The sequence below is a fragment of the Dermacentor andersoni genome, chromosome 5 (assembly GCF_023375885.2).
Source record: "Dermacentor andersoni chromosome 5, qqDerAnde1_hic_scaffold, whole genome shotgun sequence".
NCBI classification, from domain to species: Eukaryota; Metazoa; Arthropoda; class Arachnida; order Ixodida; family Ixodidae; genus Dermacentor; species Dermacentor andersoni.
In genome coordinates, this window is record NC_092818.1 from 75,186,109 (window position 1) to 75,201,846 (window position 15,738).

Here is a 15,738-nt window from a genome sequence, read left to right on the forward strand (position 1 = left end):
TTGAAAGCCTACGCCGTGATTGGCGAAATGGACACGGTAGAACAGCTTCCGCTGCGTCAGCGGTTTTTCTTACATCTCGAAAGGGCAGCTTCCGAACGCGCTATATGATTCAATAAAGAAGACTGCTCATCCGCTCAAATTCCTTATGCTTCAGCGTTTTACGTTTTACAGTCCTTTTTTTTTTTATTCTCATCGGACATAAACGAACTTCTACGTCTTAAGAAAAAAGAAGCAATAGGTGAAAGTGAACGTCTGCAATTTCAGTGGCTGCTTGCAATTAGTGCAATGACAGAGAAGTCAGGATTTAATTTTTATGATTCCAGGCCGTTTGTGGGCAGTTTGAGGGATGATGCGGAGGAGGCGGTGGACAGCGGCAGAAAACTCGATCCTTGGAACACGACTGAAGAAAAAAATAAGAAGACAAGAGGGGACAAAGAGTAATTTTTTTCGTGTGAGTATGGCGGTTGGAGACCGCAACGGTGGCATACCAGCACCGGAGGCCGCTCTCAAAAAAGCGCCGACTTGCACCGCCCTCTCCTAACGAAGCGAGCAAGCTAGGCAAGCTAGCAGCTGGCGGGCACTCAGCTTCCTCGCCTGCTGCGCGGGTTCGTCCCACTATGCGCGCCTCGCCGGAACCTTCTCTCTACTCATGCAAAAATGGAGTCACAGAAACGGCGCCATTGGCCGCTGTCGGCGGGGAGGGGCGATGGGAAGGGTCCGCGGTGAGCCGCTCATAGGCCATCGCTTGGCAACTGAGCCGTTGCCCCCAGCAACCTAAGCGCGCGCCCGACTAGAAAGCAAACAAATAGAAAACAGGGAAAAACTGCCCCTGCCCACCGACCACGCCGTCTAGGGGCGCCGGAGGAATCGATTGCTGGAGATAACACAAAGTGAAAAGATCAGAGCACTCTCTAAAGAAGATCGATGAAGAAAGAAAACAAAAAGTGTGCTTTTATTTTTCTTGCGTTGCTCGTGGCGCTACTAACCGGATTGTGCACCGCGCAGCATAACATGTGCGCCCTTAATTTCTCAGTTCTCATTGTATTTCTTTCTTTTTTGCTGTTGTTTCTATCATCAACTCGCTTAGTTATGCGGTATCACTTCTCGAGCATCGCGGTCGATCCGCGATCACACCTGCGAGAACAATGGCCCGACAGGGACGAGAAAGAACAACGCGTGTACGTCACGACCTTCTTCCCGGAGGTTCGAGCGCTCTCGATGCCTCGTTCGTTGGATCCTATCAATAGCCGGTGCCATCTTTACGAGCTGCAATTACATCGATGATCGAATAGCAAAAACAATGGAGGGGCGGCCCGCGCACACCTGCGGTGTTCGCTTCGTGATCGTCGAGCGAAGACAAAAGCGATCGCCTGCTCCGCCGAGATGCGTCTGTGCGTGCGAGGCCCATGCTTTTGTTCCTCGGGACACCTTTCAACGTTGTTTCCCGGCCAGCACGGCGCACACATACACAGTGCGCCTGACGTCACCACCAGTGCAGACAAAAGCGGTAGCGTCGGCCGGTAGGCGAGGAGGGCGCCGAGGAGGTGGCGGAGAGGGCGCAGGCAGAGAGGCTGGCTCGTCACTGCGTCGGTGCCGCGAGGAGGCGCAGCCAGCCACGCGCCCGGCGGGGGGAAAGAGGCAGGGCGCCCTTTTATGAGCCAGGGGGATAAGAAAGGAGATTAAAGCCCGCGTAGAGGCGAGCATTTGTTGCGAGCCTTCGTCCAGCCCAGGGGGGTAACCGCCCGCGCGGAGAAGTCGGCTGCCCCGCACGACCCTCGCCTGTGCGCTCGCGTGGCCGTTCGCCTGCAGCAGCAGTGTTTGTCCGCCCGGACTTCGTAGGCAGGGCCGGCAAGCCCGTAGTCGAGCCAGAAAACGCGCGCGCAGCCGGCCGCGGCGGCGCTGTTTGCTTACTCCGGCAACCGTCGACGCAGCCACCGACTCCCAATGTGGCCAGCAGAACGCTGCGCGGTCAGCGAGAGCTGGCTCGTTTTTCTTCCGCGCCGAGTGGGTGGAGGGGAGGCACGCCACCCTGCCTGTTTCGTAACGGCCCCCCTTTGCAAGCGAGAGCGAAGATGGACAGTGGGCTGTCGCGAGCCGGGCTGACGCTGCTGCTGTTGTTGCTGCCGCTGCTGCTGCCCGCCACTTTCCAATGACGATCTACAGCAGGGGAGAGCGGCGCCCACCTTGCCCGAGGGACAGGTGAGTTACGCATTGCCGTAATTTCTGGTCGTGTGCATCCCGGACAGGCCCTTGCACGTCTCGCGTTCGCCGTGTTTGATGCGGTCGCTAGCTCTCGAGCTCGTGCGCAGTGTGTACCGTAACTGCGGCCTTGCAGGAGCGCGCGAGGCCAATGGCGCCTCCGTAGCCATCACTTCGCGATGCCGTGGCCAGCGCTATCATATGTCCCCGGTGCCTTACTGGATCTGTATACGTTCGACGTAAATCATGGCGCCGGGAGCCCTTGCCGTATCGGGCTCCGTGCCGGGCTCCGCCGCCATAGCGTGGAGCTTCGAGGAAGTGCCTTCATTGTGACCCGCCGAGATGGGCCGGGAAAAGCACGAGGTATGCGGGTTGGATCGATTCTGCCGCGGTTTCGTATAATATAGGCTGCAGGATCGGTCCCTTCGCAGCTAGATATATGCGATCTACCTCTATCCTGTCGGGTTCCCGCGTTGCATTCGTGGCAACCAATGTTGCATGTAACGCCTTGCTTTCTTTTGACTTTTTTTATTTTGCCTTCCGTGTGTAGGAGGGACGTCGTGTTGCGAACAGGCTCGATGTCCCGCAAGCCGGTCCCAGCTTCCAAATCTGTTCGGGTCGCCTGTTACGTATACTGAAGGTATACCGGAAGATTACTTACTCAGGATACATTCAGTATACGAACAGGAGGCGCCGTGGAGAGCAGCGCTCGCATCCGTCGTCCCGGAGCCCTGGAGTCCCGCGGGATGCGGCGCAGGGATGCGGGACCAAGATGGGAGGAGGATGCGGAGGAGGAACCGAGACGGGGACGCCGTCCAACATGGCGCCGGGCCGGAGGAGGCCCCTGCGAAGAGCGGAGAGAGAAGCCAGCCGAGGGAGAAGAGCCTGGCGTCCCGAAATGTCGCCCACTGCCGGCTTCGTTCAGAGGCAAGCATTTCTGGCTGCAGGCATTCTTTTTTCTTTTTTTTTTTCTTTTTTGCACGGGCCGTTTCCTTTAGAACGAGAATTTTCGGCTGTTGGCGTGAATCGCAGAACATTAAGAATCACAGCACCTGCGACATAAGCAAAATATACAATCACAACAGGCTGGAAATCAAAGCTCATAGTCACAACACTATTATATTCTTTCTTTGTTTCGCCTTACTAGAGATTCGACTTACTGGCGCCGAATGTTATCCCGATTTCAGACATCTTACAGACATAAAACTGAGAGGCCCCCAACGCTCCAATTTTAATGGCGAGTTTCTGCTCGCCTGCATTTGTTCCTTCTCAAATGCTGTAACCTCTATGTGTATGCAAGCGCTCGTTTAAATTGTTTTTTTCAAAGCTCCGCATATGGCCGAATAAAAGCGCTATTTTGTCCTTTTTGCTAAACGCCCATCGCTTGTTACCTGATTGCATATAAAAAAAAAAACAGCGCCTGTTGTTCGAGTTTTATACCGTTTCTCGTTCGCCCAAGTGGGCCAATTAAAAAGTTTTTAATCGTTACCCTTTTACACTGCGCAATAACATCGATAACAGCGCATCGAGTAAATATTTAACAGAAACAACAATGGCCGCAATTTGTCACGTCTACAATTTACAATCACTGTAACCTCCACAAACTTGAAGCATTCTGCAACAATGTGGCGTTAATATCCGAGCTAGAACTTCAATTTATTTCTTGTTTGTATTAATTTTAATTCCAGTCTAAATTCGATACGAAGTCTAGCGCAGCTAATAGCTTGGAGGAAGAAATACGTTATTTTATTTGTGTTTTCGTTACAGCCGTATTAATATAAAATATTTCATGTTTTTGTTAGCCACTTGCCGCATTGATGTCGAACAATGAAATTAGTTTGATTGCTATTTCTTTGTTTTGATGTTATTTCTTTTATTCACAAACAAGACTTTAATGGATGTTGCACCTTCTCGTTAATGCATTCTTACAATCGTTGCGTTCAAGCAGATTGACTTCGTCAATTTCTATGTGTGACAAAGCGTGCTCGCATTAGGAGGACAGTATTATTTGCGCTCTTCGATCAACTCAGCAAATTTCTTATTTTTCGACATTACCTGAAAATTCAAGTTCGTAGTAGTGTCGGAAAGGTGTGGTAGGAGGAGGCAGGGAAACATTCTCTTACCTTTATATGTTTAATTTTTTTTATGGCTCTCTAGCTCGGAAGTATTCCTTACAGCGAATGAGGAAATTAATACAAATAAATGAAACCGCCAACTGGGCGCTGCGTCAGTGCAAATAGCCTTGTCATGGTTGCGTGACTTCTGGTAGATTATGTTAACGCATAATCTGGACCGGAAGCTGGATCGGAGGCTTGTTCACCGAGGCGAGCTCATAACTGCATGCTTTTCCACCCCGTTTCGATTATATTTCAGCTCTATAGGGAACCTATTGGTTGCGTTTACGCGAATGTACAGTCACGAACAAAAGTTCGGGGACAACTGAAATCGGCAAAATTTGCTTTGACACAGTTTTCCAACGCGAAATTGCTTCGCTGGTCCAACTAACACAGGCACGTATAGACTGCGCCACTTTATTTTAACCAGCATGCCCAGGTTGCAAAGAAGCAATCTTTGTTTTTCTTTCCTGGTACCATTGGACTCCAAACTAAATGTGCACAGTTCACGTATGACATGGCGTAAACCTGACCCAGCGTAAACCCGACTTAACGTAAACCAGATCCAGCGTGCGTCATCGGGTCTTTGTTCCCCACAACCACCGAAGGTGTCACCATCTCCGTAACCTCAGAAATACATCGGAAGCATTTTGACATAACGTTATTCCCGCTTGCGAGATTTATGCGAAAGGCGTTGATGCTCTAAATGACGGAGGGTCTCTATATTTGCGCAGACAAAACTCAACTCTAAAGGAATATGCTTAGCAGGGTTTCCGTTCCTTGCACCACGAGCCTCTCTACAAATGTGTGTCAGTCGTTGGTTTGTTCGCTATCGTTAAAGCGACCAGCTAAAGAGAAGGGTGTGAAAATTAAGGTGTCGGCAGAGAAAGCACTGCAAACAAGAAATATTTCACAGTGGAAGGTACACAATTATATGCGCTGAGTAAGTTGCTCGAAGCCAGTTGTTTCTCGTGCTCTTTGTGTTATCGCACCTTGGAATCTCGTATTTAGTAAAATTCGCAAACTTTTCAACGTGTTTACTCGAAAACATTGGCCTCGAGTTTTAGTTGATGATGTTGGATATTACATCTCTCATGCTTATACCTTATCGTTGTTCATCGTTAAATTATTTTAATGTTTTCTTAATCTTCTTTACGGCGACGTTTTAGATCGAGTATCCCTGCGCAGTTTTCTTTGCCAAGGTGATCGGTTGGAACCTCTATTTATGTTCTTCATAGGTGCACAATTTGTGTGGCCACAAGTAATGGAACTATGCCATGAAACATGTGGAACCACTGCCGCGCACCGAGCATGAGATCAGTACATCACCTCAAAAAAAATTGCGACAGCCTTTCTCAGCTGGGGCGTAAAGTACTTCAAGTATGCCGATACTTAGCTGTTACATTAGATTCTTGTCATATTAACTCAATAAAGCGTTAACGAGCCTATTCGCATTGTTTCACGTAACCATGACTGGAAGATACTAACAGTGTTTATCGTTGTCGTGTTGCTAACGACCGACAGCTAATTGTAGTGGGCACAAATTAATTTGTTATTTGTGAATAATGAAATATTGCCCCTGGTATTGTTATTTTTGCTCTCGCATGCCGTGCAACACAATATTACAATACTCCCTAATAGAATAAAGCGTACTGTTTTATTTTTTTTACTCTACAAGCGTGTCCCGAAGCCGGATTGTTTTTTCTGTTAAAACAACGTAGCAGAACGCAAACTTAGACATCTCTGTTTCGATCGAATCAGTAAGGCGTGATTAACATGTGTGGTGATTTTTTTAAAGCAGCATAGGCTAATGAATTTCAAAAGATGAAGCGCCAGCAGAGACAGCACACTAAGAACAAAGGCAGGACAAGGCGCTTTGTCCTGTCTTTGTTCTTTCTTTATTGTGTTGTCTTTGTTTGGCACTTCATCTTTTGAAAGCTATGAACCAACTAACCCCACAACGTGTTTTACTGTACGAGTAATGAAATTATTGCGCAAATAAGTGAGCCAAACTAAGTTTTATAAAGCAACCGAATTAATGATGAATGAATGCAGATGAATTGAATCAATGCAAAATTGTTGTAGATCTTGCTGTTTACACTTCCTTGCTGGCGACGTTAAAATTGCTTGAACGTTTCTCGCGGGGCTGGATTTCCGAACATGTTAAAAATAGAGACAGAGTATTTTGTTGTGACTAACCTCTGACCACAATTTCTTTCTCTAGGACGATCCTCCCGGACCACGGACAACTTACGTAAATGGATCACCGAAGCTTAGGCATCGCTGCAGAGGTTCATGCTGTTCGTGAGTTTTGTGCTTCTTTAGCGCGTTGCCCGACCCATACAGTGCAATAAAGTTACTCAGGGGAATATTTTTCACTTATTTCATCGTCTTTTGGGGAATGTATATTCTCCCGATTAAAAGTGTGCTGTCATCCTTGGCCTCTGCGTAAAATTTCATTTCGTACGTACCCTTCGCTACACACGAGGTGCCGTGTCTGGGTTCAGCTTCGTTCTGGAAGAAAACGTACAGTGAGTATCAGAAAGGAGCTGCGCAGGCGCGCCTCAGGTCTCGAATACATACTTCGTCACGTGATGCACGCTGATTTATACCTTCATTGCTATTATCGTTTTCGCTCTATGTACACTGACCCGGGCGCTGTTGAACACATAGATGTGTGCTCGCAAGAGGGTTGCTGCAAGAGACGACTTTTGCCAGCGCGTCCGGCACTGCACAAGCTCAACGCCCTAACATGAATCACAGTATGTGTTGCATATTAGCAAACGAGTCAAAGCTGATGCCGCTATCCACTTTAGAGAAATCGGGAGATAACGGAACGAACTTAATTGCTCATCTTTTTGGCAGCCGTCTGCACGCTAAGTTCTATAACTAAGCTCACCTGTGCGATCCAATAATAGCCTGTAGTGTGCTTTACGTTAATCGAGATGATTCGCAGAGATGTCGTACATATTCTGCAGATACACATACGCTTTCAACGCAATTCGAAAGAGCTGCTTCTCAAGACCCTCGTAAAAACGACACTGAAAATATAAACGAAGGACAACGTATACATAGGGAATAATTTGCTCTGAAAATTAATAGGAATGAAAGTGTCGATGTGCTGAAGTTCCGAACAACCCCACCATCAGTGTGCGATACATCTATCACAGTTGCCGCGTAGCTTTGTGATTACCTGTTAAATTCGTATGCCTATGAAAGGGAATAATTACACTGGTATAGAAGCAGGATGGTAAGCCAGGTGTCTGTTTCATCCGCTTATAACGTATAATTACGGATGAGTGCTCAGTTACAGCTTGAGGCTTTATGCTTTACCATCTGAATTGCATTGTGAGCGCTGTCCTTTAACCATGTCATTCATATAGCACTTGAAGCCTTGCGCGTCTGAGCCACGTCTTGCTTTATTATTTTCGGCTTCCGTAAATAAATTTCTGTATTTTAAGGAAGTGTATCGACGGTTCTGAGACCATATATAGGGAACAAATATTACACGCATTTACTTAATTGCTCCCCACGGCAAGTATTATTTGCCAATAGTCATGAGTTCTGGATGATGGTTTCATTAAGCGCTTCGACGTTTTGTTTTACGCCAAGACAATGGTGCTGTTTCCCTTTGTTATCTTTTTGCCGAATATAAGAAGGACGATTACAAGCGCCGTTTGGTCTATAGCACACTCAAGGCGTTTGGTGAAACTATTTAAAGACTTTTTAATTCAGCACCTTATACAGGTGAACAACTCCTGTGTGGTTATGTCGAATGTCAAAGCAATTAAACACAAGCGGTATGCATGTGTACAACACACTTGAGCCATCTGCAGGTGGTTAGATTATGTAAGGATATTAGTTTAGTTATTATTATAGCTGCTTTACGCGGTCACAACAATCCTTGCGGCTGGTTGCTTGTGCATTCTGGATATACATGGGATGGTCTTTATTGTGGTATTATGACTGAAAGTACTTGGGTATCCAAATCATGATGTCAAGGCCCGTTAAGGACCTCAACAATCAAAATCTTAAGTGTGAAGGACGTCATGTCTCTGCGCGAATTGATTGCTGCGACTGAGTCGAATGATGACCGCTTTTATGTCGTCATTTTCTTTTCTCTCTTTTTTTTTTTTTGCGAGCCACGTTTGTTGACAATTAGTTGGCTCAAAGAAGAGCAGTGAATCTTTGAAAGTCGCGTGTAAGCAAATACACCTCGCGATGTGTTTGATGTACACATTGGCTCGAAACACTTGGCGTTGATCAGTGAGAACGCGCATTCAAAAGGCCGTAGTTCCACATATTTCCACACGTATTTTCCGTTCGCAACACAAGGTACATGCTATTGTACCAGCGTACATTGTGCAACTTGTTCTTTCCATCTTCTTTTTTTTCTTTTTTTAAGGGTCAAATAAGGGTGTGTTTGCTTTGTCACCAAGCACACTGCTTGGTTATATTGCATCTGTTATTTTATCGTTCAGATTTTCCTTAACATTTCCTCACGCATTTCTGTCATAAATGACACAGTTACTGCATGCATTCGCTACCATATTTTACCACACATCTATTATTTAGCTCCGCTAAGATATATACGCATCTAATATTTGTGTTATCAATCTTGAGCTGACGTGAGCACGGATTCGCAGCTACTACAATATTGCAGGTTTCTATGCTGTATATGCTTTAAGTATAAATGAAAGCGCTGCACATATTGCCTTTCTTTTTGCTTATGACCTTTTGTGATGCAAACAGCGCCAGCTCACGAAAGTGACAATCAGCTTGCAAATGATAACAAAGAAATAGCTGCCTCTCATCTGCATCCGTTCGTTTTCGCAATAAAGCAACTTTCACTGTCAATTTCCCAAGTTTACAACAATCATTCTGTCACAGCTTATTCATTATAGTTGAATAGTATCGAAAGAGGTCCCAAGTATCAAAGAGCAATACAAACAAACGGCGTTGCCCTTGGAGCATCAACGCGCACGAAATTCTGTACAACTGCTAGTACTAGCTATGAATTATTTTTCTCATTAATTGCCGCAGCAACTTCATGGAACGGAAGGTTCATCTCAGTTTTTATGAATTGCTGCTCCCTTCACTCTTCCTGCTGAATGGACGTATCCGATAGCGAAGGTCTCTACTATGGCAGCCTTGATGTCTTCAGCTAGCATACCAGGGTTGCTTGACAGGTTGCCTACCGCTAACTTCACGCATTACAGGTGGTGCCTGTGGTTGAAAGGACGTCCCACATTCGGCGCCATTGCCGTGAGCGGCGCTCGCTAACACTCTCGTCACACGCTGTGGTTGTTCAGTGGCTCTGGTGTTTGGCTGCTGAGCACGAGGTAGCGGGATCGAATCCCGGCCACGGCGGCCGCATTTCGATGGGGGCGGAATGCGAAAACACCCGGGTACTTAGATTTAGGTGCACGTTAAAGAACTCCAGGTGGTCGCAATTTCCGGAGTCCTCCACTACGGTGTGCCTCATGATCAGAAAGTGGTTTTGGCACGTAAAACCCCATAATTTAATTAATTTAAATTTAACACACCCCTGGTTAATTTTGTGTACATACACGAACGCCCGTGAAATGGGCCGGAGGTCGGCCGGGCGTGGTAGCTTAATGAACCACACGAGCAATGCGGAGGATGCAGCTTCGGTTCCAAGCTGTGGCAACTTTGTCTTTTCGAGTACTTTAAATTTCATTTCCAGTTTGATTACTACTTACACACTTCAATTAAACATAACGGGTCATTTCTCTTACGCGTTCTCGGGTCTCAGTGCTTGTTTCATGACGTTGTAGCTATTCGATGGCTAGCAGAGGGCTTCTTTTTAGGCTTCGCACTAGAAGATGGTAGTCTGTTCCGTATGTTATGCGTATACAGGAAGGCTACTTTACGTCGAATATATGTAGCAAATGTGAGAATTAAGCATTCTGGTCTACAAAGTCAATGACTAACATGTGTTCTCAATGCTTCTAATAGGTGGACGTTGCTAGTTTCTTCGTCTAATGGCAAAGGTCAATAAGCAGAACGTTGCCATTCTGCATGTAAGATATATAGACCTTCATGGGCACTTACACAGTTTGTTGGCAAAGCAAACTAAGTAACTCGAACTTGAGTCTTTTAACAGCGGTCGCCAGGAGCTGTGGAAAGTTACGCTATCAAAACCTTTTCTCTTGCGACTTAGCACCTGTAGTGCACTTCGCCTTCGTTGCTCAAATGTCATCGTTCATGTGAGGTATACAACGTTGTCGGAGTGTTTTCTCATGCGCATTATTTTTTTCCTCTACCAATGGTGATGCTTAATAACACTGCGATGGCAAGCGTTACCGACATTCGACAGTACCAGGTATATTGAATGAGTGGTGAAATATTCTGCAATTCATGCGCTATTTTGATCGGCTAGCAGACGCGTATCGACTGGTTTGAGGTGTAGGAACAACGCTCAGCAATGCTGACAGAAATATTATTTCAATTGCGTCCCTGTCTTGCATTACGCAGGCTTAACGAGTCTATTCTGCAAGAAATCTGAGAAAGAAGTGAGGTAAACAAAAATACAACGCAGCCGCAAACTTAAGTGATCTTTTTTTTCACTACCGCAACTACTTTCTTTCCTTCCTTGCTGCTAAAAACGTGTTATCATAGTAATCGCATGTAGCGCTGCGTCAGAAGTGTTCTTTTCCTTTGATAGTTTTTGCACTTCAAGTATTTTCTCACCAGCAAATAATTACATGACACATTGCTGAGACGCAGAACGTATCGGATACAAAATCAAAATAAGGGAGATGTTAGTTAGTTTGATGTATTTATTTCGATAAGCTAGCCAGAAAATGGCGGGTATTTATTTTATGTTTGTCTTGCTCACAATTGAGGCGTGTGGAATAGCGCTGATTTATTTTTTTGTGTCGCACACTGACTTTTCATCTTATGATATACGTTACGTGTACGAAAGATTATCCTGTAAGTCATGTAAAAGTCACACTGGCGATCACTATCGTGCACTTCACTCGAACTTTCTGTCATAATAGACGGCGCATTTTCTTTGTAAAATGTAAAAAAAAAAAGAGGGGGAGCGTGTGGCTTTTACCGATTTATTGCAAGTTCATGTAGAAGTACAGCAGATAGTAAATTAGTGTCTTCGTACACATGTCATTTGGAGACATTTCTATCTTTTGTGCGTTCACTGAGATTATGGTGCCGTTAGCCAACAAGGCTTGCGATTGCTCCATGGCACGCAGTTCCTGTGTCCTTGCTCAAGGAAGTCATTCCGCCTTCAATAACTGAAGCAGTGGGTCTTGTGGTATTCTTTGTCCGCCAACCAGCGTAAACCAATTTTTATAGTTATGTAATGAGTGGCAAAGCATGACTTTGAGATGTTCATACTAAAATAATGAAAGCCTCAAACTAACATGCAAATCCTTCGCTTTCAATTTGGGAGTACAGCAGTTCTGCTATATTTCAATTCCTTGACACACGCATTTGTGGCTTATCAAATGTGTTGCTAAATGATGGTGGAGAATTCACTGTCTTTTTTCAGACGGAAGTGACAGGCGCTGATACTTGAGTGTGCAATTTACCTTGATTACCTTGCCCGCTTCATATCCTCTGAATGCATTCTTCAATGATATAAGCGAGAGCTGCGACTGTGCTTGAAAAATGCGCGCTTGATGTTTGGCAATTAATTGATTGTATGCTGCGTATCATAAGCAGAGGAGTGGAGAAAGCAAAAATGCATAAGATTTAACTGCACAAGAGTACTTACAATATGCTAACAACCTGCAATTCAATCTGTCATCAGTATGTCTTCAATAGTTCTTGGATTCTTGCCGCACTTTGCCTGAAAGGATAAGTTCCTCCCATAGGACGCGGAGTGTAGCTGAGGCATGGGTAATAATCTCTTTGAATTAAATAGTGTCGGCAGATTTCAGATAAGGCTTAAAGATTATTTTCGCTTAAGACAGAACAGTTTAGTAAATAAAAGCAACAGGATGTGGTCTAAGACGATTGAAACATCTACTCTTATTACTCTTGATTGAGAAATACCTTTGACGATTAAGCGGAAGTGGCGCGAACGATGTGCTTGAAGCGCGTTTTCATATGATCAATGCGCAGAAAGAGAAAATTTATTTATTAAATTGCAAAGAGGTTGGTATGAGATTGACACCTATAGCCTGCTAATCTACAGAAAGTATATTTCCTCTGCAAGTGAAACTCTAAACGAGCACGTGAACCGAATACAAGCACTTACCTGTTCGTGCTTGATATCCACAACGAAACGACTCGAAGAAATCAGCGAGATCACACAGATATTTTTTTTTATTTATTCACAAACGTTTTCTTTATTACTGATTGTAGTACAAGGAGGTCATGTGAAGCAACATCATTTCCAGCACATGAAATGGGTCTTATGTAACATTTTGCACATTAAAAGGTCAAGGTATACTTCATGTTGGCGGTTATAGATATCCTGCACCTTCTATTCGCGTAACCTTTGGTGTACTGATGCCCATGATAATGTTGTTAGAGAACAGTGCTGGTGTCGTGCAGACAAAACAAATTACAAATGAAGCGTTCTTTTTTTTTTTTTTGTATTCACGACGTGCAATGTAATTGGTTTGCACGTCGTGAAACTGAGGGAAGACGTCGTCGAAGACAGAGGGACGACAGACACAAGCACAGACTTTCAACTGGTTTTAATGGTATACGAAGTCAGGTGGTTTATATACATACATAATTGTAACTAACTAGCCCAAACCAGTGCCAGTTTAACGTTTTACGCTTACGGTAGATAGGTTCCTGCTCAAACTTTGCAACGAAGTTGCACTTTTTACTCCGCGTCGCTCAATAATGCACCTAATATCTTTGCTTGCCTTGTTTGCCCGAAAAATACAAGAAGAAGAGTTGTTGTGTGCGCACCTCGCTATACTAGGTGCTATCTCCTTCAAGGCAGTCGAAAGATTTCACAGCTTGTTGGTAAGTAAAGGAAGTAGACGAAGGAGACCAATTACGACGGAGAATTCTACTGAATGATGGCGCACCAAAAAACAGCAGAAACAACAATCCTGTTGGGAAGTTTTTAGAATAAACGCGCAAGTCACTTTATAGCGTAGAAAGCATGACGCGTATAGCATTCCAGTGTGCGCATCTGGATGCATAAAAGGCGTTTTATTTGCAAAACATTGGCCGTAAAATTATCTGCCTGTGAGCATCGCTTTCAAGAAAAAACACGACAAGGAATTTCGTAGATGCACAATGTGAAGCGACGGCGATTGCTGTTACATACCGTGGTCTTGCTGAGCCTTGTTTCAATAGGTGCGATACCCCGGTGGTGGTGAAAAAAACAAAGACAGGTCGTTTATGTGGACCTTCGCCTGAACGCGTCGTTATTTTGCGATAGGTGCGCCCGTGAAAAATTATCGTCGGCTTCGGAAAATAATTGTGGAACACGTGGTACAGCTGACGGGTAGGGAAAAAAACCGCTAGGCGGCAACGCTTCCATTCAGCCCCATCTGTTTATTTTTTGACTGACAGGCCAAGAACGCGCACCGCATTCATTACGCGGGCTTCCCGCTTGCAACATGAGGGCCACGCTGCCACGTCACCCTGAGAGCCGCACCCAACAGCTCTTTGAGCTTATGCATACGAAAAGGCGTCGCCATTTGCTAATGCGACATTTACTTTCGCTCAAAACATCCCGATGCCAATTAATCAGAATTGCAATGTTTGCCGTGAAGGCCGCTTTATCAAATAAGTACTTGTACTGATCCCTCCGCTCTTAGAATATAATAATCAGGGATAAATCTGTTTAACTCGATAACAGTTGTCATAGCGTGTTGGCCACATTAAGTCGGAAGCGTGAAGGTGGCCACTCTTGACGAGCCTGCGCTAGTGTGGTTCTAGTTTGAATTATTTTGTTGGTTAAGAAACATTGCACAGTCATAAGTGTCCCGATCAGGTTTATTCCGGCTCTTAAGCGGGGGGGGGGGGGGAGGGGGGGAGGGAGGTACCCAACTTAGAAACGGGAATCTTCCCTTTAGCGGTCACCGAAAAAGACTCGCCCATCTCACAAGAGCTGATGATCATTTGGGATTTCAATGGCGCAGTAGCCGACAGGCTATTATTGCTGGGTTCTTGCTTGGAGCTAAAACCGTGGGTTTTTCGTCCTCTACATGCCCGATAAATATCTGAAGAAACTCGAGTTTTCTAACGTAAATTGTCTTTCCATGAAAAACATTTCTGTGAGTTCTCGACGATTTATTCAAGCCACGCTTTAAACAACCACCGTTGCATGCGCAATAAGAATGCCCTACCAATATTTATAGCCTCTTTAATGTCAATGAATTCACTCGATGCTTTACATCTTCCCTGAATTTCCTTGATACAACTATCCTGACATTTAAAACAGGTTACATATCGCAGAAATATAGCTTTTTGAATCCGAACTATTTCCTCTCTCAACGAGCAAGAATTACCTGACCGTTTATTTACGCTAGTCCAGTCACCGCAGCTGGGAATCAAGAAACGTAATACAAGTATCATACTCATGATTTCCTCAAAACTTTCTTGGTAATATCGCTGTAAGTATCTGAATTCAGGTCTCTAGTTGTCACAGAAAAGCCTTAGTGAAAGTGAATGGGCCTGCGTTGCATTTCTCTCCATATCGGCTACTTTTTAATTAATCTCGGCGATGGACATTTTATGGTGGCTTGCTTTTGCTTTATTCAACACTCTAACTAGCACCCTAACAGGGCTTGCCATAGTTTTATACCTTTATTCTCATTCATCTTGAGTGCCTTGAAGGCGCAACGCCGATGTACGCACAGTTATATTTTCTCTTTCTTTCTTTCTTTCTTTCTTTCTTTCTTTCTTTCTTTCTTTCTTTCTTTTCTTTTCTTTTCTTTTCCTTTTTTTCCCGAAATAGTAATTCAGCTCTTATATTTTCTACGTTTTGTTTCAATTTGTCTTTTTTTCTAAGAGGTTGACTGGTTTTCGAAGGGTTTCACAGTGTTTATACGCCTTCTGCGATTGAGCGATCAGCAAATTGTTGTTTCAAATTGTTGCAGCAAATTTTATTGTTGAACGCATTGAGTGCGCAACAATTTTTTTCCCAAAGGGACGCTGCAACATATGCGTTTCGTAGAATGCGCCTGATAACTGCTGGGAATTGTACGCAGCAGCCGCCTCGGCATCTGCTCGGCAACGCGAAGCATTGGCCCGCAAACTTCACTCGCAACCACGTACCGTTGAATATCGTCAAGCTTCTTCCCGCTCTGCGGATAATTCACTTTATTCGATCTTGAGAATTTCAATACAACATTTCGTGTGCAGTGCCACATAAGTTTCTGTTAAACACAATGTTCGTGTAATTGTTGGTGCGTGTCCGGCAATTGTTTTTCATTCTGAAATTGTCATTCTTACTATCTTGGGC

At 44.9% G+C, this 15,738-nt stretch overlaps 2 long non-coding RNA genes across 2 annotated transcripts; one reads left to right on the forward strand and one right to left on the reverse strand.

The window, feature by feature from the left end:
- The first annotated feature begins 1,711 nt into the window (after nucleotides 1-1,711).
- LOC129385005 (uncharacterized) lies at nucleotides 1,712-6,754 on the forward strand. The gene is made up of 3 exons (XR_011894750.1): nucleotides 1,712-2,199; nucleotides 2,750-3,126; nucleotides 6,538-6,754. It is a non-coding gene; the product is annotated as an uncharacterized lncRNA (long non-coding RNA).
- LOC129385006 (uncharacterized) lies at nucleotides 3,149-6,530 on the reverse strand. Its single transcript, XR_008612534.1, has 2 exons — nucleotides 3,360-6,530; nucleotides 3,149-3,251 (listed from the first exon to the last, which is right to left on the reverse strand). It is a non-coding gene; the product is annotated as an uncharacterized lncRNA (long non-coding RNA).
- Nucleotides 6,755-15,738: the final 8,984 nt, after the last annotated feature.